The sequence below is a fragment of the Coptis chinensis genome, chromosome 5 (genome assembly GCF_015680905.1).
Source record: "Coptis chinensis isolate HL-2020 chromosome 5, ASM1568090v1, whole genome shotgun sequence".
NCBI classification, from domain to species: domain Eukaryota; kingdom Viridiplantae; phylum Streptophyta; class Magnoliopsida; order Ranunculales; family Ranunculaceae; genus Coptis; species Coptis chinensis.
The window spans coordinates 69,115,329-69,130,946 of NC_141460.1; the positions used below are offsets into that span (position 1 = coordinate 69,115,329).

Genomic DNA, 15,618 nt, shown 5'->3' on the forward strand with positions numbered 1-15,618 from the left:
CATATTGCTTAAGATTTTTCTTTTAAATGGTGGTTTTATGTTTACAATCACATAAAATTAATTTTAAAGTTTGGCTAAGCAAATCAGTAATAATTCATGTCATATTTAATATTTATTTTATTTTTTATTTGATATATCTATTTTTTTATTACTACGCGCCTCACTTCGATCAGGCGCGCACCACGCCTCGCGCCTAAGACACAGGAAGGTGTTGTGCCTTAGTTGCGCTTTAACGCCTTTACTACACTGTGCATGATGCATCGTAGTACTTCTTAAAGATTGGCATTTTATTTTAATGATTCTCTATGCCTAGGCATAATGACCGGTTAAACAGTCCTTGTTTTCAAATGAATCATATCCACCTGAAAATCTCAGGAGAAAAATCTTAGTATGTCACAAATCGGAACCAAATGTTCCCCAAATACGCCAATGCAATCAGGATAAGTGGGTAACGGTAAAAGAGTAAGAGTACGATGTAATAGTTTTGTCTTCTTGCTGTTATTGTAGATAACAGTACAAAACTTCACGTGTTACTCTCTCAAGAATCTCCCAAACATATGGAAGTTGTTAAAGTTAAACCGTAGTCCAAAAATTCTAAAATGGCTAATGCCTGATGTGTATTTCCTTGTCTTATCTTTTGAGAGAATTAGAATGGTTCTTGAGATTTACACGAAAATTCGATCAATGTTTGTTTGACAAATGATAGAATTGTTGGATGAACTTGTTTTTCGTCTTGGAAACTTGGTATGTAAATGGTGAAATTTTTGTTCACTGTTATCTTAAAGAGTAAAGACTAAATTAGATAAGGGCATAAGGCAGACATCTACACGTTTTTTTTTGTAAAGACTTTTACATGTGTTCGCAATAAGTAAAAAACCTGAGACAAATTTGTATGTCAGGGGTCAGGAGTCAGGAGTCAGAACTCAGAACTGGAAACTATGTATCTTCTTATTTAAATTTCCTGGGCCCTAATTTATCTTTTTTATTATATGGATTTTATTATAACTCTCTTGAATAATAACACAATCCTTCCATATAATTGTCACTGTACTGCCAGCAGTCTATTGTTGGAAGTCAGAATGTCAGATAAGGCCATAATTAGAGTAGGTTTTCACGTTTAATAGTCTACAGACTACAGTGCAACTTGGCGAATACATCTTCTCCTCAGAAGTGTCAGCAAGATTCATGCCCTCCATTCACTAAATATGTTTCACGTGTCGGGAAGGTACAAATTAGTTTGAAACATTATTACACACTCTTATTACCGAAGACACAGGACACCAAAAACAATATTATTGATGACACAGGACACCAGTTATTTTGTATATTTTGGAAAAAAAAAAATAGCATGTCTTCAATACGCTAGATGTATCATGTGCAGGATGTATAGGCCTTTAGATCAGTACTTTGTGATGCAATACACATATACCTTCTGTAGATGAATGGTCTACATTACATACGTCCTGCGCACCATAGATTTAGCCAAAAAAAAATAGATTGAAAGTTGATCACAACCACTGGCGAGACAGTGATGGATCTAGGGGTGCCAGCCCCAAATTTTTGAAAAACCAATTATTATATATATATATTAGAATTAGTTAAAATGTTGTAAAAAATTTCATAAATTTGAACTACTGCCCCTAAAAGAGTTGCCACCCCAAACTCATATTCCTAGTTTCGTACCAGCTGGTGGGCGAAATAACATTAATTAGCTGCATGCTTGACCTACACGCGGCTACGCCACAAGGCAGCAAGCCAATAAATGAATGAAAAAGCTTTCACTTTGGTAGCCCAGTCGAATAAAACCTTTTTGAAAACAAGTAATTGGGCCGAGAGCCTAATTTTCAAAATAAATTCTCTTAAGCCCAAAATTACGGGCTGACGTTAGCATATGTAAATTTATATTTTCATATGAAAATTTAATTTTACATATGTAAATTGAATTTTGTATACGTAAATTTAAATTTGCATATGTAAAAAAATTATGTTATTGTAAAATTTTCAATTTACATAAGTAAAAATACTATGAAAATTGTAAAGAAAACTATGTAAATTTAAATTTAAATCTAAATTTACATATGACGACGTCAGCTCGGTTTGTCTTTGAGCCAAAATTATTAACAAAAATGTGTCATTAAGCCGAAATTATAAGTAAAAAATGATGATAACGTATGAAGATGTCATGCCAGTTTTGGACTTATGGTGAAATTAAAATTGGAATGGACTTGTGGCAAATTTATTATTGGGATTTGTCCTTGGGCCGTAATCTCTGCTTTGAAAACCTGCTTTTGGCTAATTTTCAAACTAGAAGATACATTACAATGCATGCTCATAGGGCGAGCGAGGGCTGAAAACAAAATTGTGCTTTTGAGATCAGTTGGTTGGTGGAGTGGTGCTGCTAATTTTTTGGTATTTTATATACATAATAAGTTTGTGGACAGGCAACTGTTTGCTGTCCACAAGATCTCAGCTGCTAATTGGTGGAGTGGCTGCCCGAAAAAACTGTGTTACTGCCCAAAAAAACTGATAAACTACCTGAAAATAGATTTGACAAATAGAAATGTGCTGTTTGTGGACAAGTTTGTCTACAAATTCGAACTCTTTTATATGTGGACTAAGCAATGGAAAACGATAGCGGATAGCCAATAATAATCAACTGTTTGGACGTACTTTGGACACTATGTGCTATCAGCCTATCAATCCTCAAGCCACCAGGTACTTGAACATTTTGATAGTCACATACCATGTGATTATCATTAATTCCATGCAAGTCCCATGTAAGCTGTCCCCTTTTTAACATTGATAAGAGTACAAATGCCAAAGGGGCACACTTACATTCAAATATCAAATCAGGGACGAGTACTTAGAGCTTAGGTAAGTTTTGCGTACAAGGAAGAAAACATGATAACATTGGACAACCAACAAATCACAAATCAGTTAAACTATTTTTAGAGAAACAATAACATGAGATAACTCTCATGCGATTAGTTTAGAATTGATTTGGAAATGGTTCATCAACAAATTGCATGGTTCAGATGACCAATTTCGGGCCAAAATCACTCTAGAGGACAGGGTTTTTTAAGAAATCAATCACAAAATCAAATTCAACGTTTTAATAACTCACAGACCCAGTGTTTTAATTAAAATAACCCTCAAAGACAAAATTAGTTGGCCTGATCTTTTTTTTTTTTCCTTAAATACTATTTTGGGTTATATTAACATATCCCCCCCTACTAATAGGTGCAATTAGGATTACCCCCAAATAACTTTAATAAATGAAATCAGGATTTCCCACCCAAATTGACGGTCAACTAACTTTTCCGTCCTTTGACTAGGCAAAACACATGGTAAAAAAAAAAACACACACACACACACATGAAATGACATTAATACCCTTTTACTCATCCATATATTTTTTTATTATTCTATGGGCCCCACAAAATAAAAAAAAATAACTCATATTTAAATAATACTTACATCTCACAAATAAAATAAAAAAATTTCTAAAAAATGTGGATCTTACAAACACTAATTCCCCACTTATTTTTTATTCACTTATTAAAATAAATTGAGGGCATTTTTTTTATTTTTGTGGGGCCCACAGAATAATAAAAAGAAAAAAAAAAACTATCCTCAATTTATTTTAATAAGTGAATAAAAAATAAAGTGGGGAATTAGTGTTTGTGGGACCCACATTTTTTAAGAAAAATTATTATTTTTTATTTGTGAGATGTAAGTATTTTCTAAGTATGTGGTTTTTTTTGTTTTGTGTGGCTCACAGAATAATAAAAGAAAAATAAATATGAGAGAGTAAAAAAGTATTAATGTCATTTCATGTGTCTTAACTAGTCTTCACTTTATTTTTTATTCACTTATTAAAATAAATTAAGAACTTTTTTTTTGCTTATTTTTTTTTTTTTTTGTGGGGCCCACAAAATAATAAAAAGAAAAAAAAATATTAGAGAGTAAAAAGGTATTAATGTTATTTCGTGTTTTTTTTTTTTTTTTTTTTTTTTCATATGTTTTGATTGGTCAAAGTCCGAAAAAGTTAGTTGACCGTCAATTTGGGGGTTGTATGTCAATATAACCTTTGTGTTTTATATACAAGAAATCACAACCCTTCGCTGCTTTATATAGAAGAGAGATGGAAAACCAATTTTTGGGTGAAAATAATCCATAAGGACAAATCACTGTTTATACCCCAAATAGGTATGGACAATGATTGTTCATAGTTCATGTTGAGGTCATTGTTCATACCTCATGTTGAGGTGTGAACCAAATATGTATAAACAATAATTGTTCATACTCCAATAGGTGTTCTTACTGGTCATACATTAGGTATGTTAAGGTATAAACAGTGATTGTTTGCACCCCACACTCCAATAGGTATTCTTATTGATAATACATTATGTTGAGGTATGAACAATGACGAACAATGATTGTTCATACTCCAATATGTGTTCTTATTGATCATATATTATTATGTTGAGGTATGAATAATGATTGTTTATACCCTAAATAGGTATACACCGGGTCGTTATGTTTTTGTTAGGCTGGGTTGTTTATTATTTCGCGTCAAGGGTAAACTTGATCTTTCATCTATCTGATCCGTTTTTTATTCCGCGTCAAGGGTATACTTGACATTTCATCTACCCGATCCTTGTGAGTGATTAAAAAAAAATGGTTTGAGAGTGATTTTTTTGTCCGATTTGTCCTTGAGAGTTACTCTATGATGGTTCATAATATCTAATCTATATGCAAATATATTTGTATTTTGTGAGAATATGCATGTTACTATTCTGGTTTTTAGTAAGAACTCTATATCTATTTTATTTTATGCTCACTTGTCTCTAGATTGTGTTCAAATTCAAACTTATAAACAAAACAAGTTGAATAAAGCTTGGAAACCTATAATCAAGGTCCAACATATAACATAGAACAATCTTGATCCAGACTCGATGAGCTACTCAAAAACTCAAATAACTCGACTCAATCAAACTTGACTCGAGAGACACCTTGAGCTGGACTTGAACTTGTTAAAGATTGATTCACTTAACGACTAGCCAAGCCCTTAATGGAACAAGATTGAATTTGGATTATATATTTGTTGTCGCCACTGGGATCTCAATTCGTGGAGCAGATCCATTGGCCCTACTTCGGGTCATTCAATATTCCACTGTACCACACCTTCAGACTAAACCCTGTAAAAAAGAAGATTAATCTCCACATATAAACTCTGCAAATGATCAACATATAGCTCCAGTTTGAAATGATCAAGAGCTTCACAAAGGTAAAAGTTTGGATATGTATTGAGAGATGAAAAAGGTGTTTTCATAGCTGCAGGTACTGATTCAGGATGGACATTAGATCCAACTAACATACTCATAATGCAAAGGATTACTCAAAGCCCTCAAATGGTGTTGAAGGCACCTAACTACAAACTTAGTAGTGGAAATGGATGCAAAAGCTGTAACAAGCTTCTTACACGAAAAGCCATTGAGTATTGGTGTTAGAGTGTGTGGATTGAAATGAGGAATAGTCTCACATGGAACAAGAATGGAGTTCATCATGGGTTGATAAAGTGGGAAGCTTACTAACTAGTACCGATGCCTTTTCGGATAAAACCTCACATCCACGGCCAAGTTGTGGCCCAATCCCAATGGGTGGTTAAGAGGGGGACAATATCGGTACTAGTTATCCCATGGGCGCGAAGGCCCAGGCCTGACAGGTGTGCCCAGGTGTCACGGACACTTCCCGAATCATGTGCTAAGAGGTGTTCGTGTGGCGTACATGATCGTACAACTCGACCATGCACCAACATGATAAGCGTTCGGTGCTCGAGTTACTCACGAGTAGTCAAGACTGAGGGTTACCCCGTTTACCCACAGTCGAATCCTCATATATGTTTGAGAGGAGACTAAGCACACTTGTCCCATATCGTTGAGACTTGGATAGCTGAATACACTATAGGGACGAGTATCTAAATGTTCCCAAGACCAAGCAGCACAGCGTAGCGCGATGCGCTAGGACGTGGTATTGGAAACCTCTTTTCCCAACGGTACCACGTATGCATGCTCTAATGTGATACGTCTCTAGACCCGTCCTAGAGTCGTCAAGAATCTATGACGCACCCTTGAGTGTCGCTATGAATTGGCCCTGGTATTGCACCAAGGAAGTTCCTAGTTGATAGTCTGGAGACTATGAGCAGTGATGGGAACTCATCCCTCCCTACTATAGTGAATAAGGATTTTCCCCTATAACCAAAAGGGAACATTGATCCAGGTGTGAACTTCTCCCAGGCATGACTCTTAACTCAGTGCTCCGAATTAGACGTTGGACCACTCTATTTGGTGTGTCTCGAAACGTACTAAAAGATTGAATGGTAATTGGGAGCACCCGGCTCATTGTTTGACCAGGAGTTGACTTTTGTTGGCTTTTCTCGGCCCGTGATGTTTGGATAGGTTTGGACCTTCCATTTGGCATATATAAGTTCACTTCTGTGACCCCGTCACATTCTACCCCAATTAATTCTCGACGTCCTTGTCAAGAGAACAATTCTTCTGTTGTATATGTGCTCCATCTTGGTTCATCCATATTTGCTACCTATTGGTTCAATACTTAACTCAAACACTTCAGGCGATCAACCTTGTCGTATATGGAGAGCAAGATTTTATTCATCCAAACTACCACTATGACCCTTGACGATTTGAACACTGCACTTCTGTTGCTGTAATTACTTGTGGGAAGAAAGCACTAACATTATGGTTAAGGAGAAACTGCTCACCCATATGAACAACTCCAACTTTCCTAATATATATGATTGTCCCTGGTTCATTTGGTCATCCAAATTCTACTAAAGCAATGTCCCGAAGGACCAGATGGCTCCATGCCCAAAACAACTCAGGCATTGTGCCAGGAAAAGTGCTCCTACTTGAGCAATGATATGGCTCCACACCAAACAACTCTGGCATTGTTCCAGGAATTGTACTCCTGCTTGAGCAATAATATGGCTCCATCCCAAAACCACTCTGCATTCTGCCAGGACAATTACTCCTCCTTGAGCAATATGTCTCCATACACAGATCCCTTTCCATACTGTTACTCTTCTCCTCTGCACTGCGGGTTGTTCCACTGAACTCTGGTTACTCATACTTGGTGGAGGTAGCAGTGTACTGATGCATAACAATGCCCTTTGAACTGACACGAACAAGTCTCTTGGCCATAACGAATGAGTCCATATTGAGGATCACTTTGGAACACCATTGTGATCTTGAACTGTTAACTTGCCCTCTCTTCAAACCCAACTTTGAATCAATACCAACAAGGCGAACCAAACTGTATGATCATTGTTGTGGAATCGAAAGGAACTTGTGATAATGTGGAAAAGGAATCCTTGTTTACCTTGAGACAAAACTAAATTGTCCATAGAATGTATTATTATGTACTGGGAAACTGTGGTACTCTACCACTTGCACTCTACCCCACTTAATTCTTGACGTCCGCGTCGAGAGATGAACACTACTACAAAAAAGGTCATTAGCCACGGTTGGTCAAATGTTATATACCACTGTATTTCTAATAACAGTGGGTAATATTCATTTACCTCGATGCGTTCCGTTCTAAATTAGGTACAAACAAATGTCACTGTTTACGTGATACAGTTGTATATAGCATGCCTTATACCACGACACTACCAAAATATCGCTAATTTATTTTTAGATATTCCAATACCCCACTGTTTCTCGAAAAAGGTGGTTTATGTTTTTCCAAAAATTACGTCTACCGTGGATAATGGGTCTCCAAAATTCCTAAACCACTTGCTCGGAAAAGAAAAAGAAAAAAGAAACTCCCTCTTTTCAATCGTCACTTCGGACAAGGTTGGTCACTTCCAAAGAATCGTCCTGCTCATTTTCAATTTATCTGGTAAGAATTTATCATTTTTAGTTCGAAATTTTTTATGTTTCTTTTTATTGCGATTTCATTTTTATTTCGAAACTCATGGTGCGTAATCCCTGATTATCGTCAAATTACTACTCCTTTGAAAAATCCTCATGTCTTTTCTTAGCAATTAAATTTGAAAGAGTCGTCCTCTTTCTCTTCTTTCCTTGTTGGTTTAGAAAAATTTATCATCATTCTACTTCTACCTATCTGAAACTTATATTGCGTTGTCTTGTTCTTAACTTCTTAATTTGCTTAACTAAAATAATGTGTTGGTTGGGTTATGTGGTGTAGAAGTGGGCAACAATAAACACAGTAGCACCTTATCTCCCTGTTTTGGGTTTTCAGTCTATCTGTAAAGTGTTGACTAAAGGTCGCAGTAATGGCGTATAGTTTAAATGGTTCTCGCAGCCATTATTTTTTTGTCCCTCTTTGCAGTAGCTGTTTAAATTGTTCCCCCTTGTCTTTTGATTCATTGTAGCAGCAGAAATATAGAAGCAAGATGGCTTATAATGTGTAATAGTATAATTAACTTTGCACTAGCCAAGCCTGCAAGCAAACTGGTTTGGGGTTTTTATTGCAACTGTTTAGGCGTTTGAATTAGCATCTATTTTGATTTGTTGGTCTGGATTGGAACATAATTTAGTCAGCTTTTTTTACGCGAAAGCCTGGTTTGATTAATGCAACTTTGTAACACCTTTTTGTTTATGGACTTTGGTCTGTTGCTCTGTTTGAGTGTAACTAAGAATAGGTAAAAGAGTATAAGACTATTGTTAGAGAGACAGAATTATTTAGGAAGTGGGCACCTTTTGTCTTTATCCTTTATTAACTTACGTGCCTTGACATCTAGAATACCAGACTTCTTTTGGAGATATGTACATCTGCAAAATTAGTGTAGTTTATAAATAAATGGATGGTTGTTGATTTTTATCTGTTAATATTTACTTGTATTGAATATTGGTTGGAAATAAGTAGTTACCAACTATAAATGTATATATATTGATATATTGAAGTTATGCCAGAACTTATAATATAAAACTATATACTATAAAACTATTACTTGTTGGTTTCGTCTTTTTCCCTTTTGTATGGGGTATGATTTAGTGTTTAAAGATTGCTCATTTATTTCAGTTTCATTTTCCTTATACTTAAAAATTTTCTTCAGCAAATTCCAACATATGGAGAATCAAGTAGATCCTTGGGTGGGGAATGATTGGTCATCCAAATGATGATATCGCATTATGTCCGGTGTTAGATGGTTTGACCCAATGGGTGGAAAAGGTCGAGAATATTGGAATTCCGTGGTAAACCCGAGATCCCTCTTCTCCTGAGATGCTTCAAACACACCGTTTGTCGAGGGATTGCCTGGAAATTGTACACGAATAGAAGTATCTTGTATCCTTTGATCGAGTTATGTGGCTCTTTTAATAGTAAACACATTTTCTCGTATTTGTTCCTTAACTTGGGTTTGCAGATATTTTTCGTCCCTTTGTAGGTTTTAAAGAAGTAAGGCTTGTGAGCAAGGAAGCTAGACATGTAAGTTTATCTATTCTTTTTTTTAGAAATCGTGTTGTAGAAGCTCGAGGTCTAATTTGATTCTTGCGACTGGAGGAGATCAACTTGTCCTATGTTTTGTTGATTTTGGTACTCCTGCCTGTGCAAAGAATCGCAATGGGCGCTTTTACAAGGTGAATACCAACCGTCCTCTTTTCGTCTCTTTTCATGGGAGTTGTAGCTCTGTTTGTATCGTGTATCCCCTTTTTATTGCTTTTTAGTCATTTTTCTTATACCACCCAAAAGTTCCCAAGTAGATGTAGGTACCCAAAACTTGATGTTTATGTTATTTCTTGTGGTAACCGTTTCTAGATTGTTTGCCTTGACCTTATTTAATATGTTTTTGTCTATTGCTAAAATCATATAGTATTCCTTTGCCGGTTTACATACCTTGAGCTAACTTCGAGTGCCATGATTAATACTCAACCGTAAATGACTGTCATTTACGTGATTATATTTATCTGGCAATATAGGGCATTATCTAATCTGTTTCTTTGAGTAAAACAGTCAATTGTCTCATGGAAAATGGACTTATGTTCCACCCCTTCGCTACCTCCTAGTAGATGGTGGAGGACGTGACCGCTTGTTACCTCTATTATATTTGACTATAAATGGCCACTTATAATTGATTTTTGCATGTCGAAGTCCATTTGTGCTCACTGTTAGCCAATATCGTAATTGTTTAGGATTAGACTATATAAAGTATTTTCTTTGGACTCAAGGTTATGTAGCTTAAAATCAAAGTTGGAAGAGTTATGTCTTAGCATGTGGTATTAATGTTTTTGATAATCGTTGGTATTAGTGCATGTCTAATTATTGTGATTGGTTTATTTCAAAGGGCAGAATTCAAGGTAATATAGCTTACTAGTTACATAATAATTTGTCTTTTGTGTAGTATAACTCTGATGTATCTATGCATCTTTGAGATTCTTATCATTTTATGTCAAGTCTTTATTTACGTCAAATGTAGTAAGAGTACAAAACCTTTGTAAGCAAATCCCAAGCAAGGTCAGACACAACCACATAAGTTATGTTTCATTCATAGCTTGCACTAGTACATACATAGTTAGTCTTGGGCCGGTTACAATGGAGCACATAACCCTCATTGTTCTTTATGAACAGCTATACTAATTGTAAGGACTGTGGCTCGACCAAGTGTCCGTGTAGTTATGTCTTTGTAATTTATCATTATTTGTTTACTGTTTTGTTAATTTTTTTTTCTTGCTGTGATTATGACCAGGTTAGCCCCTCACAGTCTAAGGCTTATACTGGATCCACTGCTATGCGACAAGGTGAACCTTTTTAGTACTACTTCTAAATAGTTGGAAAGTTATTATGTGCTGCTATGCTTTATTATGTTCATACTTTATTATGCTCCCCTGCTTTTTAGTGTTATGTTGGGCACATGGCTTGCTAGTACATTTTGATGTATGACAATTTTTTTTTTGGACAGTCTTAGGTTTGTAAAAGTGGTGTTTTTGTTTCTAAAGTATTTTAAAACATTCTATAATAGTTTGGTAAATTAATATTTTCACATTGGCAAGTTTTTTCTGTAAAATCCCACATTTTTGGGCTTTAGAATGAGTTGGACCATTACTTCCAGTAATGGGCCTAAGGTGGATTTAGGGATGCAATAGATCGGGGGACCACGAACTCTTGGTCTCTCTTACCCGGAAAAGTCAAGATCAACTCACTCTCTCTCTGTCTCTCAATCTCTGGTAATTGGAGAGGTTTCTCTTCCTTGGTCTCCCTCTCACAATTTTGAGGGTACACTCATCCACCTCGATATAATTACATGAAAAGGTAGGAGTGGGCAGCAAGAACAACACGGAGAAGAAAGTGGAAAAGAAAGCTTTGAATGAAGTGGTGCATCTAATTCTTCTTATTTTAATCTTGTCGATATTGGGTTTAAGCTCTTTGTTGAAAAGGTTTTACAAGAGTTTGTTGGTTAAAAATACTAAAAGGCGACTAAGGTCCATAGGTATTATCTTTGAACCTCTTTTGTATCTCTTTTAATTTTTTTTTATAGTAAGTACTATTTGTTAAGGATTTAGGGGACACGAACTCTTGGTCTCTCTTACCCGGAAAAGTCAAGATCAACTCACTCTCTCTCTGTCTCTCAATCTCTGGTAATTGGAGAGGTTTCTCTTCCTTGGTCTCCCTCTCACAATTTTGAGGGTACACTCATCCACCTCGATATAATTACATGAAAAGGTAGGAGTGGGCAGCAAGAACACAGGAGAAGAAAGTGGAAAAGAAAGCTTTGAATGAAGTGGTGCATCTAATTCTTCTTATTTTAATCTTGTCAGATATTGGGTTTCGCTCTTTGTTGAAAGGTTTTACAAGAGTTTGTTGGTTAAAAATACTAAAAGGCGACTAAGGTCCATAGGTATTATCTTTGAACCTCTTTTGTATCTCTTTTAATTTTTTTTATAGTAAGTACTATTTGTTAAGGATGTAAACCTTTTAATAGTTATGGGACTTGGATGTATATATTTAACTTGCGCTTTCAATAATGACTTTCTATGAGGTGCTTGGATGATCTGGCATTAGTCGAGACATTCAAGTACTTTGATGTCCTAAGTCCTAGTGTTGCAGTGATCTCATTTTGTAAATCGGTTACTTTATTGCTCTGACATTGGTCGAGACAGTTAAGTAGCTGGGTTAATCAATGAGAAGTATATTGCTTAAATTTTCAGGTTATGACATAATTTTTATTTATGAAATGTTGAAAATATAGAGGAGACTCTGCCAAAAAATTTCCAAAAAAGTCATGTATCTTACGTATATAGTTGTTTGAGATTTGGGGCGTGACACTTTCCTAGCTCGATAGATCATTTTGTTGTCGTTGGGTGTGTTGTGTAGGGTATCAATTCGATGAAGGGGGAAAAGCAAGAAGACCAAAAGAAAAATAAAAGGAATTGCATGCTTTCCAATCTAACGATCATCATATATTGCTATTTGAGTAAGGTATTATCCGGGTTCTTTATGCTTATTATCTGGGATCTATATACTTGAAACATATTTATTTATATCATGCATTCACTTACATTTATCTGTTAGAAGGGTGCCAAATGTTGCATTTTCTTTGTAAACTTGCTTGTTAAAGAGTCCCATAGGGCTAAATTCACTGAATGAATACATGTCACCGATTCTTAATTGTTTTGATCTTTGAACGAGTACTTTTTTATTTTATTTTTTAATCACGACTATCTCTTTTGTAGGGTGACCAAACTTTGTTTAATCTTGGTTGAATGTTCTTGGGACGAGATTGCCAACATAGAGGAGGAGGATGTTTTTGGTGAAGTTATTTGGAATACAAAACAAAATGGAATAAGTTGGTTTGGAGATTTTTTTATAATATATTTGTATTGATTAGAATTTGGATTTTCGATTGAGAATGGATTGTTTTCGAATTGTGTTTAGAATTAGTTATGTGGTGGACTATGATGTTTTGATTATGTGATGAAGTGGAATGTGATATGCTAGTTTTATGAAGCTATTAGGTGATTTGGAATATTTAAATAATTAGGGATATTTTTTTTAAATAAAAAAATTTATATACCACGACCAGTGGCTAATCTGGCGACTTTATACCACGGTTTCCCAAAATAGCAGAACTTTATAATGGTCATATTCCACGGTTTTGAAACTTTATTACCACGGTTTTACACTAAACCGTGGTTAATGGGTACAAGTTTATACCACGGTTTTGTTAGAAGTATTTACCACCCCAGTTGATACCACGGTTTAGAAACAGTGGTAAAAGACTTTTTACCACTCTAAAAAACAGTGGTATATGACCTTTTCTGTAGTAGTGGAAGATCAGATCCCCGGCTTTGGATTGAGCATTTGTGTGTATCTTCATGCACTAACAATACCAGACCCTTTTGTTCTTGGACACGACTGGCTTCTTCTACGTACAAATTCAGAAAAATGGGGATACCTGTGAGGAGATTTATCATATGTACTAAAGTCAATAACCAAGACTTAAAATCCACCTACTAGACATTCTTCGTCTATGTACGTAGGGTTTGCTAATGCATTTCAAAATGCAGGCTCCATTGCGTCATGAGCCACTTCACTATCATAACTGTGGCAACACTCCTTCCTTTGAAGCGCTAAGGAATGAATTGAGAAATTAGTCATGCACGCGAGGCTAATAGTCTTCACCCCAATCGATACAATCGATCACTCCCTCAGTAAACCAATGCATTGGTCTTAATCTGGTTGATCCTTGACCTGTGGGTAATGGGTTCCATTCACAACTACACATGGGACACAAATCTATCCAATGTTGCTCGCAAGCATACTAGAATGGAGTTCTAGTACTCTTTGCCCTCCTTGGCCATAATGAGGTAACGACCATGTTGCAATTATGCTGCTACAAATAAGAGAGTGCCGATCCTCGGCCATCTCCAGGGAAACTATTGTCCCTAAACAAGGATGAGCTAGGTCCACAGACCGCCCAAAGAGATATTGTGTTCGTGCGGTCAAATATCACAACCTTCTGGACAGTTTCAACTGATGGTTCGAGAAGTTCACATACACTCTTCTGGTGGGCTACCGTTTGCTTGTTCCACCCTGTCAATCCCATTTCACATCCACGCCAGTACCCGAATTTTGATGAGCATCAATCAATTGAAAAACTCTATCGACTCCCATAATGGCAAGTCTCATCCACTAGTTGCATTTTGTCTTTCATGAAATTTTGACTCCCATTTGCCCAATCAAGAGATGACTCGTATATCCTTGCTATTAGGCAATTCCAATGAACACCCTGTAGGTGTAACATGTGCCCGAAGGCAATCAATCCACTAAGAGCAACTATACGGTCAATCAACTAACTTTGGTCGAAGAAGTCCCATACCATCCACTCCCAACAATCAGCTAACTAACTTGCTCAAGCACTAGAGAACCTGCATATAATCCGTCGCTTGTGGAAACATGAGAAATTTTTTCGGACAATCGCTCTTTCTGTTATGCAACGCTGAATATCTAATGATGTGGCCAGCATTCCATTTTTTTGCTACGAACCACAATATTGCTTATTAAGGTCTCTGTGCTACCATACTGCATGTAGAATCGTACTGAACAGGTAAGCATCAATGAGCACCAAATGCTGGAACTAGTTCTTGATCCACTCGATGGATTCTTGAATTGGGTCTTTTACCCATATTGAAATTGCACTGAAATGTTACGTAAACTTACTTAGGCTCATTCGGACCCAACCATCAGGCAAAATTACGCCTCGATATCTCATCGCGGACCGCCTCTCGAATCATGTCTTTGAGGGTGCGTGCGGCTTCGTCGTGCAGCTTGACCATGCACCAACCTGATAAGCATTCGGTGCTCGAGTTACTCACGAGCAGTCAAGACTAAGAGTTACCCCATTTACCTACAGTCGAATCCTCATATATGTCTGAGAGGAGACTAAACACACCTGTCCCATATCGTTGAGACTGGCTAGCTGAATACACCATAGGGACGAGTATCTAAATGATCCCATGACCAATCAGCACAGCGTAGCGCTATGCGCTAGGACATGGTATTGGAAATCTCTTTTCCCAATGGTACCACGTATATATGCATTCCCCAATGCGATACGTCTCTAGACCTGTCCTAGAGTCGTCGAGAATCCATGACGCACCCTTGAGTGTGGCCATGAACTGGCCCTGGTATTGCACCAAAGAAGTTCCTAGCTGATAGTCCGGAGACTATGAGGAGTGATGGGAACTCATCCCTCCCTACTATAGTGAATAAGGATTTTCCCCTAGAACCAAAAGGGAACATTGATCCAGGTGTGAACTTCTCCCAAACATGACTCCTAGCTCGGTGCTCCGAATTAGACGTTTGGCCACTCTATTTGGTGTGTCTCGAAACATACTAAAAGATGGAATGGTAATTGGGAGCACCCGACTCATGGTTTGATCAAGAGTTGACTTTTTTCGGCCTGTGATGTTTGGATAGGTTTGGACCTTCCATTTGGCATATATAAGTTCACTTCTGTGACAACCCTGTCACACCAGATCCTAACAATTGGATGGAAATCAAAAGGAATAATAAATGATGCAGCTAGCTTTTTGGAAAGTTTTGAGAATGTAAATATATGTTATGTACACAGAT

The 15,618-nt window shown here is 36.7% G+C and overlaps 1 long non-coding RNA gene across 1 annotated transcript; it reads left to right on the plus strand.

Moving 5' to 3' along the window:
* Window positions 1–11,587: 11,587 nt before the first annotated feature.
* On the plus strand, window positions 11,588–12,783 carry LOC147498577 (uncharacterized). The gene is made up of 3 exons (XR_015194326.1): window positions 11,588–11,881; window positions 12,358–12,462; window positions 12,717–12,783. It is a non-coding gene; the product is annotated as an uncharacterized LOC147498577 (long non-coding RNA).
* Window positions 12,784–15,618: the final 2,835 nt, after the last annotated feature.